The sequence below is a fragment of the Aulostomus chinensis genome, chromosome 16 (assembly GCF_037954235.1).
Source record: "Aulostomus chinensis isolate RoL2024-O1b breed Wild chromosome 16, RoL_Achi_v1.0, whole genome shotgun sequence".
In the NCBI taxonomy this organism is placed as follows: Eukaryota; Metazoa; Chordata; class Actinopteri; order Syngnathiformes; family Aulostomidae; genus Aulostomus; species Aulostomus chinensis.
Genome location: NC_141335.1, coordinates 5096162 through 5122401, shown reverse-complemented (window position 1 = coordinate 5122401; position 26240 = coordinate 5096162). Strand labels below are relative to the sequence as shown.

General features: G+C 41.7%; 1 long non-coding RNA gene across 1 annotated transcript; it reads right to left on the bottom strand.

Annotated features, from left to right (window-relative positions):
- Nucleotides 1-208: 208 nt before the first annotated feature.
- LOC147247252 (uncharacterized) lies at nucleotides 209-25978 on the bottom strand. Its single transcript, XR_015109386.1, has 3 exons — nucleotides 25905-25978; nucleotides 15591-15733; nucleotides 209-420 (listed from the first exon to the last, which is right to left on the bottom strand). It is a non-coding gene; the product is annotated as an uncharacterized LOC147247252 (long non-coding RNA).
- Nucleotides 25979-26240: the final 262 nt, after the last annotated feature.

Sequence of the window (26240 nt, the reverse complement as noted above, 5' to 3'; positions counted from 1 at the left end):
GTATGCTGGCGCCACTTGAGCGGGAGGGGACGGATGAGCAGAGAGAGACTGTTTCTGGTCAGTGAAGACAAAAGGGAACGCAAACGAGAAGAAGAAGAAAACTGCATTCAAGAGAGAGCAGATAAATGAGTCCTCTGTGTGCTTGCTGGTGCTTTCTCTTGCTTTTCCACCACCACCACCCCCCCCCCACCCCGCTCCTGCTCTATCTATCCATCTCTCTCTCTTTCTGACTCTTGAACCAGGCTCCGTTTTGTGTTAAGCAGCACCCTCTCATGACAGATCTCTGCTGGGGTCAGGTGTCAAAGTTGAGGATCAGGTCAGATGAAACACAACATGCAGGGGAACTCTGCAAACTCTCTCTCCAGGCCTCCCTTCCTCTTCTCGGCTTCCAAGTTTCTTTGTCACGATGTCCCCCTTTCACTCAATCACAAAAAAAAAGAAAAAAGAAAACAGAAGAAGTAATACAACTGCAGAAGTATTTGCTTTAGTGTTTGATTGACCGAGTACAATACCAGAAGATGCAACATAGGATCTATTTGCCAGAGGACCTTCTGTAACAGCGTAGTTGTGGGACTGCGTCTAAATAAACTACAGAGATAAGGGAGAAAAATGATGCGCAGCAAACTGGTCCTGAAGGACAAATGCGGTAATCAGTTGACGTTTCAGGGTTGTTGTTTTTTTTTTAGGAAATCTCTACTTCTGCTTTTCAAGCACCTCAAAACTGCGTATCCAAATTCTCAATATCAAAACACGAAGTACCTCCTCTGTCAGACATGAAGTTGTCAGTCGCATCTTTTCACCTGATTGCGAGGAGTTTCCCCAGCAGAGCGGATATTCCTCCCAGTTCTGCTCTAGCCCCTGAACTGCTGCCCCAACCAACCAGAGGGGGCGCCATTCCAACAACCAGGATGGATACCATCATCCATTTCCCACACACAGACACGGTCAACTGTGCCTGTACAGATGCAACCGAGCTGGAAACCGAACCAGTGGCCCCTGTGTTGGTAACCCAAGCCATTGCTACACGACCTGGGCGGCCATAGTTAGATGACACACAAACACATTGATATGTAGTCTGAGGCTACAGATGGACAATTGGCCTTATGTACGATATGTCCTTGCGCACAAATTTGTTTACTTTGGGATGTTTTTAGCCCTAAATTTACATTTACAGTCAGGGAGCAACTCCTCGCTCTTGAGGTCTTTTGTTTACCTCTGTTAATATTTAAGTCTTTGTGGGTCGGGATGATTGCCAGTCACAAGAGGTACACAACAGATGTCAGGAGCAACGTGTTACAAGGAACCTTCAGGCTTTGCTTCCCGTTTGTGAGATGAACTTCAGGCCTAAGATGGAGGTAAGAAATTTGTCCCTCAGAACATTTTATGAGTGAGACACGTGTTAATAGAATGAGTTAACGGTGGGTGTTTTCAGTCTTTGATTGAAGTCCAGATAAACATACAATACTGCAGGACTTATCCATTAAAGTCGAAAAACGGCAGAGTTAATGCACAATCATGCTCGCACACACACAGACTCACAGCCACACACAAAATGAATGAACACAAAAACACAGGCAAACCACAACACTCAAGCCTTCACACCACCGAACACAAGTGGAGGGCAAAAAACAGAAAGAGTGCAAGAGGGAAAAAATGATGAAGTTGGACTTGAACATCAAACAATAAACAGTCCATTAAGTCTGCGGGTGGAGGGGTTTGGTGGGGGGCCGATATTGGGGGGGGGGGGGCAGAGGAATGATGGAGTTTATTTAAAGCATGGTGACCCCGTAGCCGATGGCTGCCTCAGTGCAGGGATGAATAAAACTTTAATGGCTCATAAAACACGGTGACCCCTTCTCCGATCCCAGCTTCACAGCATTTATTCCTCCTGGGTCGACCAATCAGATCGCTCAAATTCTCCAAAGAAAGAATGAGGCGCAGCGACTGAGAGAGTTAATATAGGGGGTTCCCAAACTTTTCAGCCCTGAAAATAAATGTGCCAGAAAATATAATATAATATATATACACACACATTACATGGACATTACTTGTAGTAGTTCTCATTTCATCCATCTATATCTTTTGACACGTCTGGAGGAGTGAATGTTTGTATGAGTCGTCGCACGGAACTTAGATTTGTGCGGCTCGTGTTCGGTGATGAACACATTCAGGCATTGCCTGTGGTCAGTAAGTCAGCATCAGAGTTGGAGAATTTCAAAGCCCCCTTCCTCCTCCAACTAATCGGTTTGGCGTTCTGCTTAATATGGTGGACACTCCACAAGAATGCACAACGGGGGTGGAAGTGGGTAAAGGGAGGATTTGAGCGATCCAGCACATACTTGAGGCCGACGTCTTGATATCTGCAGATACGAGTTGAACTGTTAGACTTGAACCCTGAAGCTGGATGGTTCCAATCACCAGTAGGGACACCCCAGACTCAACTGAGATTCTTCAAATCCGGCTCAGAGCATCCTTTTCAGGAAAGAGGAGAGGAATACTGCTGCTGTTGTCTTTTAGGTAAGAATGGAGTTTTTTTGTTAAAAGTTCAATCTATGGTTGTTTTATGACGATAAAGCTTGCGCCCACTGTTGACATATTGTCCCCAAATCCCACTAGCTACAGTAAGATGTCTCCTGCAGTAGTTAAACATGAGATGAACCGTAATTTATGTTTGGGGAAGTGGAAACTCACTGAGCTAGCATTCCCTGGTCGCAGAGCCTGCTAGCGTTAGCCTGCTAGCGTTAGCTTGCTGCAGCGCAATTATGGTAATCAATAACCGAAGCAGGTTCCGTTCTTGATCTGTCCTTGGACTGGAAAAAAAACAAGGCTGAGTCGACTCTGAGAGGTCTGAGATGGGTTTAGGAAAAGAAAGGATAAGTGGACGCACAGAAAAATAAAATGTATTTTGAAATAAGAAGTAGAAAAACAGATGGAGGCTGTTGGTAAAAGGCTTTAAGTCATTTCATTGAAGGACAAAGGTGAGAGACTGCTGATGAGACTGTGATATCCTCGTAAGATTTCACACATCCATGGAAATCGCACACAAACGCACAACACCTCTCAACCATTTTAGTACAAAAGTGTGAAGGTTCAAACTGTCGTCAGCGGTTTAATCAAAACCATGTGAACTCTACTGATTGCCAAGCACCATTTGCCTCCCTGGTAGCGGTCCTACAACAATCTGAAGCTGAGGTGTCGATCCATGTCACTGTCACCCCGAGGCGCTGCGATCCGTAAACAAGCAGCTGTCGCCTGATTTAGAGCTTGGCCTTTTTCTTAGCCGCCATGTTGCTCAGATAGGGATGTCTGCTGAATTCCTACCCATTTCTATTAAGGTGGTGTCACTTTAGTGAGGGACTGCAGGTCACCGTATCCTCTCGATCAGATACGTTAATATATCAAATCCAAATGTTTGATTTGTGATTTTGAGCCTTGAAAGTTGCCCTCTACATGAATTCCTCATTAAATAAATGAATAAAAACGAAACTGGCTGTCAATTAATCCTGCAAATCTGCACTCCTAGTTTACAAATCCGTGTGTACAGTTAATAAACTGAGCACTGGGATTATAATCCATAAACATTAATTTTCAAAACTGTCTACATAATTTAAATCTGTTCCCTCAGTTTTGCAATCGATGGCCACAGTTTTGCGCCCCATAAATGACACAGAATAAAGTGAAATGTGTATCAGTTTGATATGCAGGATGCTGTAAAACACCGTATCAAGCAAAATAATGCATACAGCAGGATGTGATAGGTCTTCTAATCTGTGCACACCGCTTTGCAAATCCACACTGACACATTTCGAATCTGAGCGCTCAGTTTTTACAAATGGATTTGGAAACAGAGCACAGATTTGCAGGCCTTTCATTTTTCTCAGCTGATAACATGAGAATCCTTATAAAACAGACATCTAACGTGAAATATGACTGAAAACGATCTGCAAAAAATGAAAAACTCAACATGTGATTGCAGCGCTTTCAGACTCGTGTGTGATCCAACTAATAATCTTGGAAAAATGTGTGTGTGTGTGTGTGTGTGTGTGTTACAGTTCATGACCCTCCCTGCCCCTCTCTCCCCTCCTCGTTCAGCCCAGTGGGTGTCATTCTCAGGTCATGAGACTGTAAATATACACAGTTAGACCCCAGAGCCATAAATAAGAGCCAACAGCCTGCACTTCTGCATGGACAGATAACATCGAGACAGACATGATACGCCTGCTGGAATACAGGCTTACATAAACCATTAAGTAACAAATGGATTTACACAACCACACCAACCAGCAAACCCAACAATAAAAGAGGTTTTACTGACACACAACTGCACACGAGTTACCCTCTTAACATGACGGGATTACGTGTAATGAACGTAGGTGTAACGCAGAAAACAAATCCGTCGTGACGACATGTAAAACTTGAATAAAATGACGCCGTTTGGTGAGCCCAGGTTGCGACTACGTTTTTTTTTTCCAACTGAATTAATTTAAAGCTAAATTATATAACTACTCGAGAGACAGAATAATCACAACTCAAGCTCTAATTGCTCACAAGCTTGGATTTAAATTATTCGTGCACATTTTCGGAATCACTGAGAAAGAAAAAAAAAAGAGAGAGAGAGAGAGAGAGAGAAGTGCAGGAGCGTAAAACCAATAAGGGGGATCTCAGCGTCATCATTGTGGTAAATCGCTGAGCCAAACAAGACGGCAAGGTGGGCAGTAACACCTGAGGGAATTTGATTGGAATTCTGAAAATGGGTGTGTTTCAGATCTCACACACCTCTACACGAATACATTCTACCCAGTGGGTGCGTAACCATGGTAATTTAGGGGCATGAGACACAGGATGTCCCATTTTAAAAGACATTTCTGGGAAACAAAGGCAGTACTGTTGCTTGCCTCTGATGTTCGCACAGGCAGCAGCTAAACGTTCTGAATAGTTTTTGGAAAGGCCTGGCGTAGCTACCTGTCGGAGTTTGCCAGGTGTCCTTCAACAGAAAGAAAACTATTAGGTCTCAACATAGCTTTCAAATCTCACCCCTAATTCTCACACTATTTTTTTTTTTTTAGAAGATGTTTTACAATGCGGAAGGCATTTACTCAGCTCCGAGGCATCTCCCTTTTCTCCTGTGCAGTTTTTCTCCTACACCTCTCAAGGGCACAATCCAGAAATATGAAACATGTAACACTTCTTTTTCTACGATCAGTGGTGCAGGGAGGGAGGTGTGGGCGAGTTAAGACAATTCCAAGGGCTGTGCACTGACGTGTTCTAACTACATATTAGAACACAATATTAAATGGTTGATGGGACCCAGTGGTATGTGTTTTCAAAGGTCTGTGTCAAAATGTGGAGCCACACAAGGATTTATGGATTAAACTAAGATATTTGGAAGTGTTCCGCGTTATCAACTCACATTGTAATAAGCTTTTGTTGATCTTAGTCCACACGAGTCTACAACAAGGGAATCAGGCATCATTGCTAACCTATGGAGAGATCTAGGGAAGGAACAGCATCACGGGCTTGTGGCTGCAACCTTAACCCCGAACTTTAAAGCCGGTCTAACTAGCTAGGCTTAATTCTGAAGTGTTTTCCAAGTCATCTGAGTGAGGATGGAGTGTTTTAGATGCAGGAGTTGGCACTAGAGGGATGAACTAAGAGCCAACTCCCTCAAGTCCCACAGGACCTGAGGCAAAGCTTGTGGGATCGCTTGGTTTTAATCGTGTTGTTGGTGGATGGAACAAAGAAAGTGGAATACGAGCCACGAGCAGTCCTACAAAGGCTCTGTGAATCACTGATCATGTTTTTGGAGAGTTTTCTGACTTTTAGAGTCACAAACAAGCGTTGCAGGAGAGAAAAAAAAACTCAATTCCTGAGCTCAAGACATTTGTAAGTACTTGAAGCCAAACTACTTGTACAAATGTGTTCCCTGCAGGACTGGATAAGAACTAAATCACTGGATCGCTACGATTGTTTGGGCATGAATGGCAAAGTTTTTCGCGGGTGGGAACGGGCCTGGACACACACACACTGAGGTTACGGAGGGGAGTGTAAGACACACGCTGCTGGTGGTCATGGTCAGTAAATCCACTGAGAGCAGGTCACAGAAAAACAGGCCTGTGCAGGACCCTAGTTGGTGCTGCAGCATCGCAGTTAAGTGGAACCAGTATCAACTTCCTGAGAAACGCTACCTAACGTCCCACTGCAGCAGCCAGTCACCTAAGCCAAGCATATCTCATCCCCGCTGAAAACATCATGTACTGAGGATGAAGTGGCTGAGTCATTCCAACTGTTGGGAAATTCACATTTGCTCCTCTGAGGCAGCTCATTGCTCCATCATACTTTACCTCTCAATACTGCCGGATTTATTCCTATAAGTAAAGTTCCACCACCTTCAGAACCTAAAATAGCCAAACCAAACAAGGTGTATTAAAGTTCAATAAATCCCCTACGGCTAAAACACAGTCGATAAGGTCTGCTTTTACTGTTACATGAGAAAATCAGCTCCAGCCGTCCTCCTTTAATTATACCGACTACTTGACCTCACCAGTGTTAGTCACTATGGGAGTTCCCATTACTAAATTGCACCAAATAATTCATTATGTCATTTAAAATGGCGACTCTCTAGATCAAAGGTGTGAAAGTGGAATAAAATATGAATGTATCATGTGTTTAACACCCTGGCAACAGTTAAGACAAATTATACACACACACACACACACACACACACACACACACACACAAATCCAAATCTATAATTTACATCACAGTCTGATATCAGGGGGCAGACAACTTGAACTCTATTACATTTACATCATTCCATCTGTGATTTCTGAGGCGGTAAATGTTTTTCCAGGCATTAACGCATCATCAAAGTGTCCGAAATCGTCGAGTGTTTGATCCTGGGGATCTCTGGAGGGTCCGCGGACACAAAGTCTACAATTATCTCTGTTATGTCAAGTGAGTTTGAGCCAATAATTGCTCGACTTGGATTGTTCAGAGCTATCAGGTTCCCATGTGAAAACACAGCGACTATGACATCATTACGTCACTTAGCTAGCTTGCTACCTCACTCACACACACACACACACACACACACTCTAATCCCTGCTTTAAAGGATGTGAGGCCTACATAGACTGCTGACTTCCATTATTGAACAAACCCGGGATGTTTGGGAAATGCAGGGTCCTTGAAATGTGTCACTGTATTGGCACAGGAACAATCCAAATGTATCGTGAGAAAACACCAGGGGGGTTGGAATATTCCGACGAAATGATGAAACCGTAGACTGACCGATACTTTTGTTTGGTTTCTTAAGGAATAAATGACTTCTGCACAGCTGCTGCTTCTTAACACGCTCGAAAAATAAAATACAGATGACTGATATTCTTTAAAATGGTTGCTTCGTCACAAACAAAGATCCTACATTTAACTCCGTGAAATAAACGCCTGTGAGTTTTCATTCCAGCATTTCTAAGCCTGGGCTACGTCACTGAATGAGAGGGGATTAACAAGGATATTAACTCCTGGAATCTGACCAGCATAAACGCAACAAACATCAACTGCAGCACAGCAATTTGTTTTCACTTGAGCAGTAAATGAAAATAACACTCAAGTCGAAACACAAAAAGACGAATTTGGAAAGATTGTCAATCACAGGCTGTCAATCACAAAATATATATATATATATATATATATGTGTGTGTGTGTGTGTGTGTATATAAAAATTATTTTTCTAATTATTTGTTTACCTCTAATTACCGGGAGCTGTGACATATTTCCGTTACTGTATGTCTGCTACTTACGGTCTTTTGAAAATTCAGGCAAAAAAAGTTACTTTTAGGTTTTTACATCATCAGTGATAAGAATTTTAAAATGAAGCAATGAAAACTTACAGATGCAAACAGGACATCAACCGTCAGCTTCCTTAAAAAGGAAGGGCTGCTTGTCAGTCTCATCAAACAGGATTCACTCCCAGTAAAATACAGAAAGAAGAAAAATATCACGTGAATGTTGAGAAATAACTTCGAAATACAAAATGTGAAACGGTGAATTTCTCCAAAGCTCATTTAGTCGCGACATTCCGAATGAAAGGTGAGGATTACTCTCCCAATTAACAGGCGTGTTTTTAATCAGCAACACCTACGGGCCTGCTGTTACAAATGTCAGCTACATTCATGGGTTTCCATACAACTGACGCAATTAGCAGGGCTGCCACGCATGAACCCCACACAGGTGAGGACGGGGGGGGGGGGGGGGTGAGAACGAGAAGGAGAGCCCTGAACTAAACTCCTCCTCTTGCAGAGAATGTTATCACGCAGTTCTCCGTTCTTGCGGTGGCTTTTCTACCTGCAATCAGGTGACACTCAGTCATTAACATCATAATTGGTATGAATGTGTCTAAATAGTTTAAAAGCAGTTTTCTCATGCACTCTTCCAGTGTCCAGTTTTGTATGATTTTAGACCTTCATAATCATCAGAAAGCATTTAAATCTGATGCACTAACAAGAGCTAAAACACAGAATGTGTCAATAAAAGCTGCGAGGTATTTCATTTATTGTGTTGTTCTCCATCCCTCGTTCATGACGGAGAATGTAAACGACAAAAACCCCTTAAACTCAACACTCTCAACACTCACGCAGTTCTAATTTCTCCAGTGGTGAATGACACGACCTCGAGTAGGAGGGACTCTAAACCAGTGTTTTACCAAACCATAATTCATGATCTCACAGAGGCCATTACTCACCCCCCCCCCCCCAACACCCCCCTCCATCCTAGCAGTGACAGTTCCTCCTAATTCTTTAACTGCCACTATCCACCGCAAAGTAGCAACACTCGCTTTTCATACACGCATGTAAGACCTCGAACTACTTCTACTCTAAACGTACATAAGCTGCTACCTGCAACGTCAGATGCATGTGACAAAAACGGACCGCGTGCAAAGTTTAGCAAGCGAATAAAGTAGCAGGTCTCATTCTTTTATGGTGAGCTTGCGAAACAGACGAAGATTCGACGAGACACATCTAAATGGTTTAAACGGGACGTGGAACAGGATAATGGCGGTGCAGAAGCAGCGCGCCACTTTCAATGACATTTCACATCAACGCCTCTTGATTTCTGCGGCGACATGTAACGCCGTTTACAAACCCGGGCAGTGAAAGTACTGCCTTCACTCTAGTTGTTGTTAATATCTACTGCAGCGACCTGCGACTGAATCCTGATTATTAAAGCCCAACGTCGGCAGGTGTTCCTGGGGTTTTGGGCCACTGGAAAAGGGCCTTTAAAGACAGGAAGCAAAGCCTGATGCCTATATGCTGCTCCAAGCTCATGAAATCTATTTTGTACTGTCAGTCATTCAGGCTGGTGAAGACTTACCAGACACACACACACACCGTCTTCGCCAGTGACAAGAAGTTATAAATAAGCGTCGAGCTTTGTCTCTTAGACTAAACTGAGGATAAAACAGGGGTGAGAGCAAATATCTGTGTAAGAACATTTCATGTTTTTTCTCTTGGCTGTGATAAAAGGGCTGAGGGGTGGTGGTGGAGGGTGGAGGAGCTCCTGGAGTAGACTGTGATACACCGGGCCATTACTCCTGACCTCTGACCCTGCAGGCACCCTGAGGTGAAATGACGCAGGCCTGCTCTCACTCAGTTGGAACCAGGAAGAGGAGGGAGGCACAGGGCGACTATGCGTGTGTGCTGTTATTAGGTGTGCATATGTATATGTGTTCAAACATGCATTGATGTGCAAGCGCAGTTCACGGCTCCCTGCATGAGCACTACTGCAGGTCTGTCCTGTGGTTATGCAGATGTAATGGACGGGTGGTGGTGGTGGGGGGAAGGGGGGGGGGGGTTTGACTTTAAATAACAGATGCCTCCATGCAAGTACCAGCCAGTGACCCTAACAAGGATCTGTGGCTGGGACGGAGCCAAAGAATTGTACGTGTACTTGAATGAAAAGTGTTTATTTTATGTTTGGTTTCACTCATAAACACAAGAATGTAACACACTCCTGACCCGGTGGATGGTCTGTCTTTTTTTGCTCAGTGCATCGCAACATCCTTCGAGCTGTATAAATTAAACTATATCGACCTCAGTAAAAAAACGGAATAAAGGAAAAATATGCCCTAAAATTTTAAGGCTTTAATATGTTCCTTCGAATAACTATTTAAATATGTGCATTTGAATGTCTCTTGAAATGTTTCCAGCAGCTACAACTCACTGCAGCTATGTAAAACATTTACCCAGCAGCCGTGAGACAGAAATGTTGGCCAAAACCTCAACACGTCTGAACCTCAAAAACATTTCATATCAACATTTCTGGATAATAAAAGGCACCCCTAAGAAATGATGATGTTTTCTGATGTTTCAACGCTGCGGTTAGTCACAAACAATGCTTGAACCGGGTGAAGAAAGCGTCACTGCCTTTTTTCTCTTGACAGAAATGCTGATATAGAACATTTTGGCCTCAAAAAAATCCACAGTGGTTTTGCAGGTAAATGCGATGTCATTCAGTCTGCCGGCTGGGCTGCAGCTACAGTGGCGCTCTCACAATCAAGACACTAGGATTCTCCCAAGTATCCATTTTGAAGCGAAAAGAGCACACAGACATGAAACTCTCATTCTGGCGTCAGCAACGCTCTGAAAAGCCTGGAGATGGTGGTTGTACGACTCGTAAACTAAGTAGAGTACACAACAGAAGACGGCGAGCTCTGTGCTAACCTGTCTGCAGTCAGACGGACAGAGGAGACGCATGCAGGCGCATTAACATAAACACACACACACACACACACACACACACACACACAGACTTAATTTCAGGGATTCTTAATTAGTTTGGAGTGTCTCAGTCCTCTGGGTCCACATGCCAGTCACCCACGCTTGGGACGAGTCTGTCCAGATTAGCATGACCCTCCTCCTCACTGTCCACTCCACTGTTCAACACGCAGCCACTCAAGCATGGACACCCTGCTAATTATGGCTTTGTGTGTGTGTGTGTGTGTGTGTGTGTGTGTAAGGTACATGAGTCGATGACAGTCTGCTGAGAAAAGAGGAACCCTTGACATGTGCAAATGTTCTCAATTCGTTCAGTTCTTGGAAGCATTAAGGAATTAATTTGTTTTATGAATAATTAACTTTACAGCAGGCTTTTGTTTTCTTTAGTTTTTTTGCCGATTACATTTCTATTATAATATTAAAACCATGTCGCATCCGTTTGGTTTATATTGATTATTGGTTTACACTGTCATCACTTTAGTCATGGTGTTTCACATTTGTTTGGACTAATTTTATATTCATATAAATACACTTTATTTGTATATTGTAAAAAAATCAAGTTAACTAACTAGAATACGTAGCTCAAACCTGCGTAAATTTACATTAAATATTTCACGAAGAATAAATGAAAGTGTCGATTTGCCTCAAGATGTTCTTTTAAGAATTTTTTTTCTTGATTGTAATAAAAAAAAAAAGTAACTTTGAAAAAAAAAAATCTTTGCGTATGCAACATCTCTTCTTTAGCTGTGCAGTCCAGTACCTTCAGTACCCCGATTTACACGTGTAGAATGAGAGCAGGACAATTTTGCAATGGCATAAATATTTTTGATGTACTTTAAAGTGATATCTCAGACTTTATACATTCAAAACTCTGGAAATTCAAGCTACATTTAAGGATATTTCATAAATAGCGAAGCGCTTCGTTACACGTCAGCACACCCACGACGGTGATAAAGACATAATTCAGCAAAAAAATCTTGCAGGATTTGGTTTGGTTGTGCTACAGAAGCCTTGTTTACCTCAAATGATTCAAATAATTAAATGCGCCCCGAAATTACCAGTAAATTTAGTTTACGCATTTCTTTTACGGAATTCGTGACTCAAAAAACATGAGCCATTTCTGCCCGAATTCATAAAGCAAAAAAGTTCGTCCCCCAACTTTCATCGGGCCCCCCTCACACACAAATTCATAGATCCACACACTCATCATATCACAGCTGAAAGCTCTTCATAGAGGAAAAGTTACAAACTGGGTGTTGACATTCATATGGAAATACAGAGCGAGGCATGCCTGCATCGACAGGCGCCCACACGCTCCTTTGTTCGTCTCCAGTCAGACACACTCACCCAGAAACAATGGAGGGAGCAGGGGGAGAGGGGAGGGGGAGGGGGGGGTGAGTGTGTGACCAATGCCAACCCACCCTACTACCAAAGGGGGGTCGAACCAAGAGGGTCATAAGACAGTGAGGAGGGTGAAAGGTCAGCAGCACCAGAGTGTTTATGTCGCTCTAACGATTCTTTCCCACCAATGTGTGTGTGTGTGTGTGTGTGTGTGTGTGTGTGTGTGTCTAATTTCCCAGTGCTGACATCACTCAGTAAGAGATCCCATTAGTGCTTGGTTAACCAAAATGGCAATAGAATTGCAAACAATCAAAACTAAATTAAATAGTTACACCCTGACTTAACTCTTAAATTTGTATTCCAACAAAAATATACAACCGGGGAAATCAGAGGGGAGATGGTGAAAGGACGAGAGACTTGAAAGTAAATGCAGCATACAATAGCTTTTCTGTCTAATTCAATCGATGCAAAGGTGCGTTTAAGTGAGTAGGAATTCTCTCATATGGTGTAAATGGCCACGTTACTGCACGATTATGAAAGTCATTTGGAGAGGTTCTCAACATCTCTGAGCAATTTAGAAAATACTCAAGGACACATGAGGTAATCGCTTCAGGGTGCCAACTGGCTTCAACATGACAGTTGCGATTAAAACGATTTCCAGATACCACACGTCCCCGCGCACGCACGCAAAAGAGAAAATACACACTTCCTGCACACGTGCATGTATGGATTCACGCAAATAAACACACATCTGCATGTGACACATTCATACATACAACTTTCAAACGGTCTCACATCACTGATCAAAATCTCTTTCTCCACAAACACACACACACACGCACGCACACACACACTTGAACAGATTCCCCTCACACAGCCACTATAACCAGCATAAACAAGGATGACAAGTTGAGATTAATGAAGGGCCCAGCAGTGACAGACCAATTTAATTGTCAGCCATGATGGCTGCTGAACTCCACCAGTGTATTTATACAAGGTTAACGTAATGTCTTAAAATGCTGCTAATTGATCATGACCAATAAGTAATTAGAAAAACTGATAGTGTGTCCTTCCTCCACACGTGTCAAAGGCACACGCTGTCACGGGGCCACTGAGGAGGGGCGAGCCAGCCTGGGAATAACGAGCAAGAGGTGAGAGATTTGAGATCTTGTGGGACGAGGCTGCGTATTAAAAGTTGTGTGGCACATAAATATTTCTTTTTGTTCCTCAGCGGCATGCCTCTTTTTTTTTAAATTTTTTTTTGGAGTTGTCCGTCTCTTTCAGTCAAACAAAAAAACAAACCCTCAGCAGCGCTTCGAGGAAATTTCTCCAAATTTGGCACAAACGTCCACTTCAAGATTTTGGCGGTCAAAGTCACTTTTACTGTAGTTATTAATTTTCTATTCCTGTCTCCCAAGAAGACAAGTGATATCGTTTTCTAAGTATTTGAATGGCCAAAACCTACAATTTTGTTTCAAGAAGTTCATATAATATTTATATGTATGGAAATCTAATGTCTAAATGAGACTGACAGTGCTTGTGGATAGAAAGTGGAAAATTGAGTTTCGTATAAAGTGGTTTGTGGAAGAGGTCATTTTGTCATTAACTGTAAGTATGCATTTCTTTTTTTCAATTCTCAGCAAACCTTTGGTTATTTAAAATGCCATCTCTTCACAAAGATGGTATCTGGGAACAAAATAGCTACTCTTGCAACAATTTAAGATTTTGAGCAGACATGCCAGACGAGCGGGTGTACTATGAGGCACCTCAGGTTTTGGTTTCATCTATCTTGACCTTTTTCCACATGTTTCATGGTTCGATAACCTGCCTCTAAAAAAAAAGAAAAGTTGTCTATCAATTTTTCCAAGTGTCCTAGAAAGTTGAAAAGTAAGACAACCTGTTGGACCTTAATTCCTCACAGCTGCAGTGTGAGGTGCGCCCTCTTCTTCAGTTCACATCCTTTGAATTGTGACTTTTAGCTTTTCCCCTCTAGCTAACGGTTTGTGGCCGCAAGGGATAGAATAAAAACTATATTTTTGTACTTGCAGCTACTGCCCTAATTAAAGCTACACACAATGACCTACCTAAGTAAGATTATCTTGCAATTTGTATCGCTGTGTTGTCATTTGGTTGTATTATCTTTTCTCCGCTTTTTGAATTTTGAATCTCTTTTCTACTCTCTAATTTACCTTTGGGGCACTAATAAAGCACCGTCGACCTCTTATAGAACTCACAAAACCAGATATGCCAAGTAATGACGTGCAAAGAGTGGTGTGCTGTTACTTGGCCTCCAACATGATCATTCCTCATCTAAACCTATGCAAAGAGTCATACGTGTCACAGCAGCACACATAAATGTAAGTATCTAAGTAAATAGGAAGGTGAGTCCAGACCGGTTTATTCTTTTAAGGTTGTAGCATAGAAGGTTGAGAGTGGAAACATGCGGCATTAATATACCATCTGCTGCTGCACTTCATAAAGTTGAAATATGTATGTGGGTATTACTTTCATGTTTTGCTTTTCTTTATTGATTTATTTGTTTTCTTCTGAGAGAGAAATCTATGTCTTAATCCTGTAAAGACATAAACTCATATCCGAACAATATACAAGCAAGTTTTAAATACAAATGTGCATCTCAAGTGAACACTAAATTCTGACGAGATGTAAGATAATAAAAACAAATATATGTACATCATTAAATCCAAGGAATTGGGCCAGAGTGTGTGGATGTATACACAAGCGCACATAAGGACATAAAATATATATTGCAATTCCAGCTGCTGAACTTGACTACTGTCTCTTATACTGGCGGAGGGTCATCAGCAACGTAATCAAAGGAGCTTGTTGTCAAAGTATTAAATGTATTAATGAAAGGTTATGAGAACGTGAACACTTTTGTACGTAAACTTTGCAGCACAGCACTGAAGCCGAGAAAATAAAATACAGAGTCACAAGTATTTTAGTCTCACTTGTTATACTGTATGATTCTGATATGTTGTGAGAAGAACACATTAATGTGCACATGTCGTGGAGGATGGAGTGCTATTGCAGAAGGAAACCTTACTAGTGTCAAAGTTACTGTACTGACCCCGATTACAGTTGGCTCCTGGTGGCCTTGACCAAATTATATGATCCTGCAGGTTAGCTCTGTGCTGCTAACGGTCGTACGTCTAATTAGCTGAAGTTGGTCCGGACTAGCTAACACTGGCACGTCATATTTTGTTCAAATTGAAGAAAAAAAGGGTCAGATTTTGACATAAAAATTGCTAAGACATTGTTGTGATTGTTATGCATGTTACAGCTCTGTTTCAGCTCAACAGATAAAACTTATCTAATAGTCACAACAACACGTACAGTGCTACCCCAGCCTGGGATACCAAACCCGGCAGATCTGGTCGTTGTATTTCCATTTTTCATCTTAAATTCCATCTTGGTTCAGTCATTCCTAAAATAATCTCTTTCATCTGCAGTCTTACCTCACACTCACCCTCCTTGCCATTCCTGGTCCGGTCCCAGCCCGGTCCCCTGGAGGGTTTACTGGGTTATTCTAACCACTGAGAGTTGACAGTGGCCTTGGCTCCCTGGCTTGAATTCATGTCCTGCGCAGGCAGCTCAAGGCCTGGCTCACCAAGAAGGAATGTGTGAGAGAAAGACAGTGTAAATAAATACTGTAGGGTCTAACTGAGGCAACGGAGCCATAGGAGACCCCAGTGTAGCAAGGGAATATTTAAAGATTGATCTCGGAGAAATTTTAGCCACCTGTTGTATTTGTAGAATTGATTGCACTGGTTGTACCAGATATGGATCTTCAAAATAAATGCATTCACGCACATATACATCATCTAGTCATGTCACATCAATTGATTGATGTAAATTTAAATCAAATGTTAAGTACAAGTCTACACATGTACATATGACACTTATAGAAAATAATCAGGCTGATCAAGGTCAGCCGTCTATTTAACTTGGTTGTCAAACAAGTTATATTCCATATTCTGAAGAGAAATCTTGATACGGCACATTTGGCCCTAATTATAGGAACGCTGACATCCCCTGAACGCAATTCAAATAAGGAGTTTATAAAGCGACAGGTCTGTTTGTCATGTAATTTCCACCTGCAACAAGACAACAAACTGGTGGAGACAGAAAATAATGGGAAGATATTAGTTTCTAAACAGTCTACTTAGGTGATTTGTTTTTTTTATATTTATATATACACATTTTTTATCATCTCTGCCAAGAAGGCCATTTGCTCTGTCTGTTAGAAGGATTACCTAACCTGGGACAAGAAGACATGGACTATAAAAAGAACCCTATTCTCTTTGGAGCTGATCTTGAAAAATTGAGAGCCAGGATTTTTTTTAATTACCTTTTTATAAATTTGTTTGTTCGTTGGCAGGATACTTACTGTATGGATGTATTTTAATAAAATTTGGTGCAATGATAGCTACTTTAATATTACAAGAAGCAAATGATTTGTTTTTGGAGGTGATCTGAATCAAGTTGTAGATCCTGGACCCTCAAGACTGTTACAGTGCCAATGACAGGATGCAGCTACTTGGGGAATTTCTGGCTGAGGTATGAGCGCCCTGTTTCTTTATAATCCAAATAAAACAATAAAAAATATATATATATATATATTACCAAGCAATTTTTTTTTTCTTCCCATGATTGAGTGTTTGTCTAAATGATAGTATCCAAAATTTAGCAGTGACTTAAGAAAGTGAGCTAAACTTTCAGGACAGAGAAAAGCGAACAGCACTGAAGTGGAGGTCAAACACTGCAGATTGATGGCTTATCACGAGCCCCTCTATTAGCAATCAGGGTGTTTGTGTTAAGTGGATCGTTCATAGCAGCGGAGCTACTTAATCAGAGAGTTGTGTTTGTTTAAAAGCGTACTCTGAATCAGACATAAACCAGGATGTGATTGCCTCAACTGGAAATGACAGGCTCGCAGTTTTTAACGCCGGCCCCTTTTTTTTTTTTTTACCATAGTAGGTCAGGAAAGATGCAGCGACTCGAGCTTGGAGTTCAGTGGGAACTCTTCCAAAAATTTTTCCTCTCCTCTTGACTGTTTATAATATAAATGACAATTTTTTTTTTTTGTGTAAATCATATCATATTCTGCATGGAGCCTGAATTCTGTTATACACTTTGGATTTGGCAAAAGACATTCAGTGTTTTGTTTGGGTTTTAATCATATCTTTGCTCATGAGTTTATATTAAGAAAAAGGAGAAGGTGTCACAACTGTGAGGGTAGATCACTGCGGGGCAGGAGAATACCTATGTTTTACTGCAATACCTTTTTAGGGATGACAAAATATGCATGAGGGAGCCATGCAGGAATTAAGATGTTGCCTTAACTGCTGCACTCACGTCCAGCACGATTGGGAGCTTTGAGGCAGGAGTGAAATGCCTAAAAATGAGCGAATGAAGAGTGGTGAGGTTTACGCAAGTTTATGGCCGACGTGCGTGAGAGAGCAGTGGAGAAAACCAGAGTCAAATTCTTTGAATGCGTACGCATACTTGGCCAAAAAAGCAGATTCTGACAGGAGCACATACAGCGATGAGATTACGTGTATCATCTATATATAGCGGAAAAGCTGGAGGCAGGTTGAGGTGATGGATGGGTCCAACAAACATTAGCTGTTGCTACGGGAGAATGTAAGCCAAAACCTTCAATTAAACTTAGCAATGACATCAAACATCTGTCAAAAACCTGTGTTGACAACAATAAGTACGCATCTATGCATTGAAATGAAACGTAATTTTGCCTCAGAAACAGCGATCACAAGCATTTGTGGTTTGCAGAAGCATACATTGCAAACATTCTAACAACTGCGACAATAAAGACACAATCCGTGTCTCTCTCGTGTCATCAGACTTCAGGGAAAGACAGAACTTTCCTCATGAAGGCTCTCCTGACCTCATGCCAGTAGTACTTTTTTACTTCCAGTAACTAAACTGAAGACAACGAAAAGTTTTCCACTACTCCGTCATTCTGATCCCAAAACACACTTGAGGTGTGATCGCAGCTGTAGATGTTATGAATACTGTTTAATTAAAGTGGCGACACATTTCATTCACAGCAGCTGATACTCTTCGTCTAAACATAGGTGTGTGGGAACGTCTTCCCTAGTAGGAGTCCTCCTTGTTGACACGTTCCTGTAACTCCTTGTGACATTTACTGACATGCCAGCAGCAAGTGCACAATGCGTACATTTGCATACATCGCTAAAGACTATCTCATGACCCTCCCCATTTTCCCAGGTTGTCTTGGGGCCTGTTGTTAGCGTAAAGGCTAATGATCCCTGGGGGGCTGGGTGTGCGTACGCCTTATGCTATGTGTGCGTTGAGGGTTAAAAGGCGTTCACCCTATCACTTGCCGAGTTGATACGAACCTTTGCAGACACCTTGGCTGAGGAGGGAGGGTGGGACCTCACCCCTGACACAGGAGTTAGCACCTGTCACACACATTAACATACATACACATGGGGAAAAGTACACAAATGTATAAATAAGTAATGCTCAAAGGCAGCATCCGAAACACTTACATCTACGCACTTGCAGAAACACACAAACACATCCTCCCCAACCCTGTCTGCCACCTCCAGCTCTCCTGATGGCAGCCGGCTGTCGAGCACAGTGGGCAGCGTCAGTGATACACAGGCTATGTTTCAAGGTGTGTTACAGAGGAAGTCAGGGAGCTGATTAAAGTCTGGTCAGGTAAATAAAACATATAGGGCATTAATAATGACAGGGACGAATGATTAGTGCACGTCTTGGGTTGCAGCGGAGGAATGTACAATAACAAAAGCTACAAAGGAATCCTTGAACGCACACTTTGAAACTGGGGATGTTTCCCCCTCAAAGATCAGGTCATGTGGGGATACAATATGTGAACAGTCACCCTTGGATGTGGGACAAAACAAGCGCAATGGAATCACCATAATAGGGTGGTTTTACTTTCACCCTGAAACGGTTTGTTTGCAATTCTCAACCAACTGAAACTACAACATCATACAGCCCAATGCAATTAAAGATGCTTTACAGTGCCATAAAAAAATTACTTCCCAAAATGCTGGTGTGAAAATAATATGTTTAACATGAGTGGAGTAATGCTTCACACTTTAACATCTAAAAAACAGATCACAAAAATTCATGCCAGTATTTATTACGGATGGCGTATTATGTTTATATTTTTTGACAAGTCGATCTTGGCCGTGTTAATTGTGCAACAGCAATGATTGTGATAAACCGTTGAAAGGATATGACCCGGTGTCACTTCGTAAAAGCGTTTTTATTTTCATTCCGGTGCTTTGGGTTTACCACACACGGCCTTTATGCACAGCGCTTTCAAGGTGGGAAGATTTTGGCTCCAGTCCTCATTTTCAGAATGAAAGGGAAGCTACAGAGTGAGGGACGGTGTCGACGTCTGCGTGAAAGCAACTGCTGGACTGATGCCGTTTCGTTTACGTGTCATGTTGTGGTATGCTGTGGTACGATATAAATTCCCACTCTCTGGCAGCATGATCCTGCCGTTGTAAACAACCAAATGGAAATACTGTGAGGTCGTTTTTACAGCAGTTTTGTGAAATCTTTGTGTAAAAGTGGCTTTAGTGGTGAGTGAGCAGAGGCCTTAAGCCCCAGTCCAAAACACAACACAACAGAAACACTGTCACTATCCTCCATGCTGCTTTTACTACAACCAGAGGTTGTATACAACTGAGATACCAAACAAGACCTTGGACTACAAGTCGAAGTCCTGAACAAGCCTGCGTTGATGCGACCATTTATAAATTGTAATTGTTCCATCATAAGATGATTGGGAATGATGGCCTCAACTCCCGTTTGGTCCACTGATCACGTTACCACAGCGTTAAAGACAGCCTCAATCCAACATTAGCAAACTACTTGGCAAACCGCAAGCTTTCTAACTACTGTCAATCAGGCTAAAGGCTTGCCATCAGTGGTGCAGTCAGAAATATCAAACAAGAGGTCTGCCGTCCCTGTCTGCGGTTTTAGCCTCAGTGTTTGGCACTTCGCACTTCTTTTTTGTTGACCACGTCAAATTGGGCTCTGTGGAACCATGTTTCCGGTTCCTTTATCGCGTGCAGCAGCAACGATTCTGTTTGAACTTCATTTTGTACCATTTTGTCTCGGGGAGTGTGTGGCCAGTCCCTGCCTGGAGATAAAGGTTATAACAGATGATGTGTAGCGCTCTGAAGTTACTCTTCCCCATGGGATGACCCAGGTTGATCTCTCGGAAGAGAATGGAGAGAAACGAAGGCGCAATTTCAACACATTCATGGATGCACGATTTCTGCAAGACAAAAGCAGGTGAACAGCTGACATCTGCTAAGTTTGATCATCCAACGTACACACTTTGGAAAATGCAGGATTGTATAAATCATTCATCGAGACTCGAAAGGTTAGTATGCATCTAAGGTTTGCAATTGACTTTAGCAGCTAAAAGCATCCAAAGAGCATATCTAGACGGTGAGAAGCTGCCAAGAATTGCAGCTTTAATGTAACAGAAACATCATGAACTGAGAACACATCAATACATTTTTTTTTTTTAAACGTAATCTGTTTCACATTGTTGCTTGTTCCTATTAATGTTTCCTTTGGAATTGCCAAGGAAAAATTGGTTGTACCATCAAGGAACAGAGACAGAGATGTGAGAAGAGAGAAAGATAGATGAGCCAAAACCAATTCAGACTCTGTAGCTCTCCTGATGATTCAAAATAAGCACTTGACCAAACCTAACATCATAGACTGGAACTGTATTTATGGTGCAGATAAAATATTTATATAGTGAGTCATAATGTCTGGTTCGAGAAAACAGCTGTGAGGGTATTTAGACTCTGCAACATTCTGGCAATTGAAATTTCTCTTTGTATTTAGCAGGATATCCTTTTATTTATGTTTGACTATTGAGATATGAGCATCGGCAACGTTACCATCTCATGTGTCCCACAAGTTGTTGTTGTTTTTTGTCTTATGTTAAGAATTTTCATGTTTTAAAATATTCAGAAGGGGAAACTTTTCTCCTGATAACATTTTTCTGGTATATATTTCCTTTTTTTCTGGTAATAAAATTATGTTTCAAGATATTGACAATACAAAAAAAAAATGAAAATAACAAATTAGCATAGAATACAATAGATTATGTGTAAAGAGAAGAATTATAAGCTCCTTCAGACAGGGAAAAGAAGGATGACCCATTTATACGTGAGGAAAAATTGGAGCGGATGAGTAGACAAGTATTGTGGTTATTTTTACAGTTTACATTGCCAGAATCAAAATGGGGCTGGAAGAACATCCGATCAGTTTTAAATACAGTGCAGAGTTTAAGATACATGAATTATAAAAGAGCCTGGGAGAGAATAGAACTATTTAATCATTTAACAATTTAATCCCTTTACAAACAAGTATGGATGTTTGACAATCATTGACTGTGGAGGAAATAAATCATTGCTAACTAGTAACTTGAAAAGTTAAGTCAATCCATCATTGTACAAATAGCGTGTGTGTTTTAAATGATGCGATAATTTTTTTTTTTTAATTCATGCCTGAGAAAAGCAAATCATGTTACCGAGCTGGGATGGATGAAGCCCATCGAAAAGAGTGCAGCTAACTGCTTTAAAACTCGATCTTCAGTGAATAATACATCGTGGCGCTATCGAATACAGAGAGGTGGATCAACCTCGGTGTCCCAGGCTAAACACTGGCGTAGGTGCAGGGATGAGTTATGCCGATTGTGGTCTATAGTTTCATGATTTTCAATGAATCGCAGCTAATTAAAGATAAATAAATCATGGTGTGCTATCGGTAGCTGCAGGGATGGTGTTCGGTGTCAGATGATACATCCAAGTAATTACAAGGTCCAGATTCAAGTAAATAATGGATTAAAACTCAGAGCAGCACGAGCTCAAGTGTTGGTAGTACACAAACATCTAAGTACATTGCTAACAGCGTGTCTAGTCTTTGTTAATTGCTGCTTGCATGCCATTACATGAATCCATTCATGGCAGGTTGTAGCTATGCACTGCAAGACCAGATCCATGTGGATTCTGTCCAAAATGGTTTTTATCTGTAGCAGTATTTTTCTGGTCCAGGTTAGACCCCCCCCCCCCCCACACACACACACACACACACACACACACACCTGACACAAACTGCGGTTGGCTGTCAGGAGGTGCAGAGCTGCTTTTCTATGTTTGTGCAGCTGGGACAGCAGAAGATCCAGAGCTGGTTCCTTGGACTTTCTGTCATTATAAGAGTCAGCAGAAGTGAATTATTTTCCTTATTAAGTCATTGAGTCTGTTGAATTAGGATACTTAACCCACACGTCGGCAGTGCCACACGAAACAGTCACGTGACATCACACAAACGGACACATTCCATTCAAAATAATGTTGCTGCACGATAAGGATAAATAATAAATGCTAATAAATAATAATCATAATAAAGAGAAAAATAGAAATCTGGCTCCAAGTCTCGATCATACAACAGTGATTACTGCCTGTACGCCGTGTATCCCAGAGCTCATGTATGTCAGCTCTTAGTATCCACCTTGATGACGCAGCACACAATATGTGATATTATGATTTTATTTAACGCGAAGAAGCAGAGGAACCTGAAAGGCCTGGGGAATTCTGACCTCCGCCACGTCCAACCCCACTGGCTGAAGGTGCTAATTCCACAAGTTCCAGAGGGACATTTCGTCTTACGCTTCATATGCTGTCATCTGCAACATTCCTCGTGTTGCCATCATCATTGTAACTATTTTTAATATCACGGGGAGAAGAAGAAACATTAATAATGTCGTGGCAACATGTTTTCTTCGATGAAAAGATGTCAAATATGTTTACTCCTATCAAAGTTACATGCTCCTGAATTCTGTGTTGCAACTTTGAACTCCATCCCTGGTTTTCTGCCGCACTGATTCATAGACCTCATTAAATAATGCAGCAACCAACGAGACAAAATACCACCAAGATCCAGAGGGGCGTTATGGAAATAGCAGAAGAACCAGGTCATGTTTGATATTATGCACAACGTGAAGAAAAGAGCATTAATGCAACTATTAAGAGACTCTTTCCTCCGTTGTATTCATTAAACATACAAAGTTCTCACAGTCCCAGTGAATCCCCCCTTGAGATGAAATTCTAATGTGATATTAAGAGAACTGGGACGACGGCAGCTTATTAGCATGAAGGAGAGTACAGGCGGCCATGTTTTCTGAATGTAAACACAAACAGAACAGAAGATATAATAGGATGCAGCTCTCGGGAGAGCAGCGAGGATCTAATACAGGCTGGAACTGCAGGTTTCGTCTTGACTGATGTCCTCAAGAATTACGCTAAGCAGATGGGGAGGGGAGAGCATCCGGCTGGTTTCACTGGGCACTTCACCTAACTACATCCTTTTCATTTTCAGGGCACGGCACAAAAACAGTGGGAGCCACTATAATAATTTCCAAAACTAGAAAAATATCTCACGCCCACCCTGAACATCACTCAAAAAAAAGTACAAGCCAATAAAAGCAAACATGCTCTCTGTGACTTTGAAGCAACATACAAGTATCACAGATGATAAAGTCCAGCTGTTTCTCTCTGGGTTCATATGAATTCAATATCTCGTGAGAAAAGCCGTACAGTGAAAAGACACATTTGGGTAAATATTTGGAACTATATCAATTCTGAATATTTAATGGAAGAAATATTTAAGCATAATGTGTAATGAGTCACTCGTGAGAAAGCCATAAATGAATGATCTGCATTTACAGAGCAGCCGGCGACTCCACCGCGTTTGTTCAGTCTCGCCGCTCGCGTCAACATCGCTTCCAGATGCAGAGACCAGATTAAAAGACCTCCTTGGAAGCGAGAGTTAATATCATCAGGTCAACACATTCTCATGAAAAACATTTTTACGATATCTGATGAAAAGTTATGCACAATTTTTTCGCCCACAATCTCACAAACGTCCAGCAACAGAAGTGCTAAGTATGCCTGTGTAAACCACTGCAGGAAATTCCTTTTTTTTTCCTTTTCTTTTCCCCTCAGTGGAAAAATTTCATATTTCAGGAGAGTTGTGACAGTGCTGTGGTTGTGGTCTGGATAGGTTTAATAGATAAATACGTACAAATGTTCTCACACAATAAAACAAACATTTTTTTTTTTGGTCAAAATCATATGTGAGCTCCTCATCACGTGTTTAATAAAAAAAAGATATAGTGTCTTACCTTTTGTGGGTATTAATACAAAAACAGAGAAAAAAGCCTCCTCAGGTGTATCAGTTAGTGCACATTTTAAAGGATTAATTGGAGCCATTGATTATAATATTTTGAGTTCTGTTGCCCAAACTGATTTTGTGCACTCAAGCCAAATTTAGATTTTATTCTAAGTTAAAATGCTTAGGAGAGGCACTGGATTTCTGACCCCAGGATCGCAATCTGTCACCTTTACTTTCTCATTTTACAGCAGCCCGAATATCCAAAGTGCATTTAGAAGCCAGTTTGAATGCATTCATCCTCAACTTGAAGACTTATGTCACTAAATGTTCAAACAAGTGTGTGTGTGTGTGTGTGTGTTTTTCAAGCTTCTAGCTCTGTTTTATGATTGGATCTTTGGTTGCCACTCCTGCTCTCTCATGATGGACGACTTTTTGAAGTCTAGACTTCCATTTGTATCCCCCCCCCCCCCACACACACACACACCTCAGGTTGTCATTACAGACTTCCATGACAAAGCGTTAAAACAAAAGTGATCAAGTTTTAAAAGCTCTGAGGACTGTTAGACCGTTAAAGAGCATCTTCTTCGTAGCCCAAACCCCCCTCTCCAGGGACCACTACGACCTGCCCCCCCCTTTCACCACTCCACCTGGAATCAGTGACCATCTCAAAGTGTGATACTGACATGCTGTACTGCAAACCCTACTTCTACTGCTTAATTTATTACGTTTAGATTAAATCCAGTGAAATTCGATATTTTAATTGAAAGTTTAGAGCTTGAGTGTTCAGTGATAAATTTCCATTGGCACCCTGCGCTCCACTATCATGTTCCCCGCCCTAATTGCATTTGCATAAATGATGTTCTTCATTATGATCACAGGTTGCTGGGGAAGGCTCTGGAGAGGTTAAACAAGGAGTTCTGCAGTGTGAGGAGACAAGGACAGTCTTCGTCTGATCGGCCACTAAGATGCGTAAGCGACATGCAGCTCCACTGTGGTGGAAGTCAGAGCTGGTTTCCATCCTAATGAAGTTACCCAGCACTGGTAAGATCAAGTCTCTGTTCATAGACGACCACTAGAGCAACAGATCTCCTCAGATAAGTGTGTTCAAAGAAACTATTAGTCTGTGACCTATTGTCTGAAATCAATGAAAAATAAATTTATCTCATCTTGATAATGTCAGGCAAGCCTAGTGTAAAGACAGCTCAGTTTATTATGTGCTGACCTTTATCTGTTCTTCATTTATCACCGTTACTGGAGAACTCAAGGGATGCACCACCTCACCTCTTACCTTTCCAAGGAGTAAAGTTACTAAACCTCACTTTTTAATATTGATCCCTGATTAGAGTGGGGAATTATCTCAGCCCGGTGGCTCCATAAAGATTTTTTTGGTCTGTTTGCTCTTTAGGTTTTGCGGGTTTACTATGAAGGTTAGGAAGCTGTTTCAAAAATCTTGCTGTCCAGCACTGAATGGCGAGATGACACAGCAACTCATAGGCTTGGGAACATACTGCAGCTGAGGGGAGAATCAAAAGAATGAATATTTGACTCACATTCATCAGCAGAAACACCTCCAAGTCAAGTTGCCTCTTTGTGTGGAAGCTGATTAGTTGGAAGTGAGAAATCTCAGGCCTTCGTGAGCAGCAGCAGAACTAAACACTTCAGGTGTTCCACTTCTTCTTCTTCTTTAGTCCAATTGGAAAAAAAAAAAAAAATCACCCTACAGGTGTATTACCGCCCCCAGCTGGACTGGAGTGTGAACCAGGAGACTTCCACCAATCCTTGATCTTCCAGGAAATAGAAGGTTATTAGCAGTGGAGCTCCACGTACATACGTCCAAACTTGGGTATTATATTCAAAAGATACAACTGCGTTGCCATGCATGTATA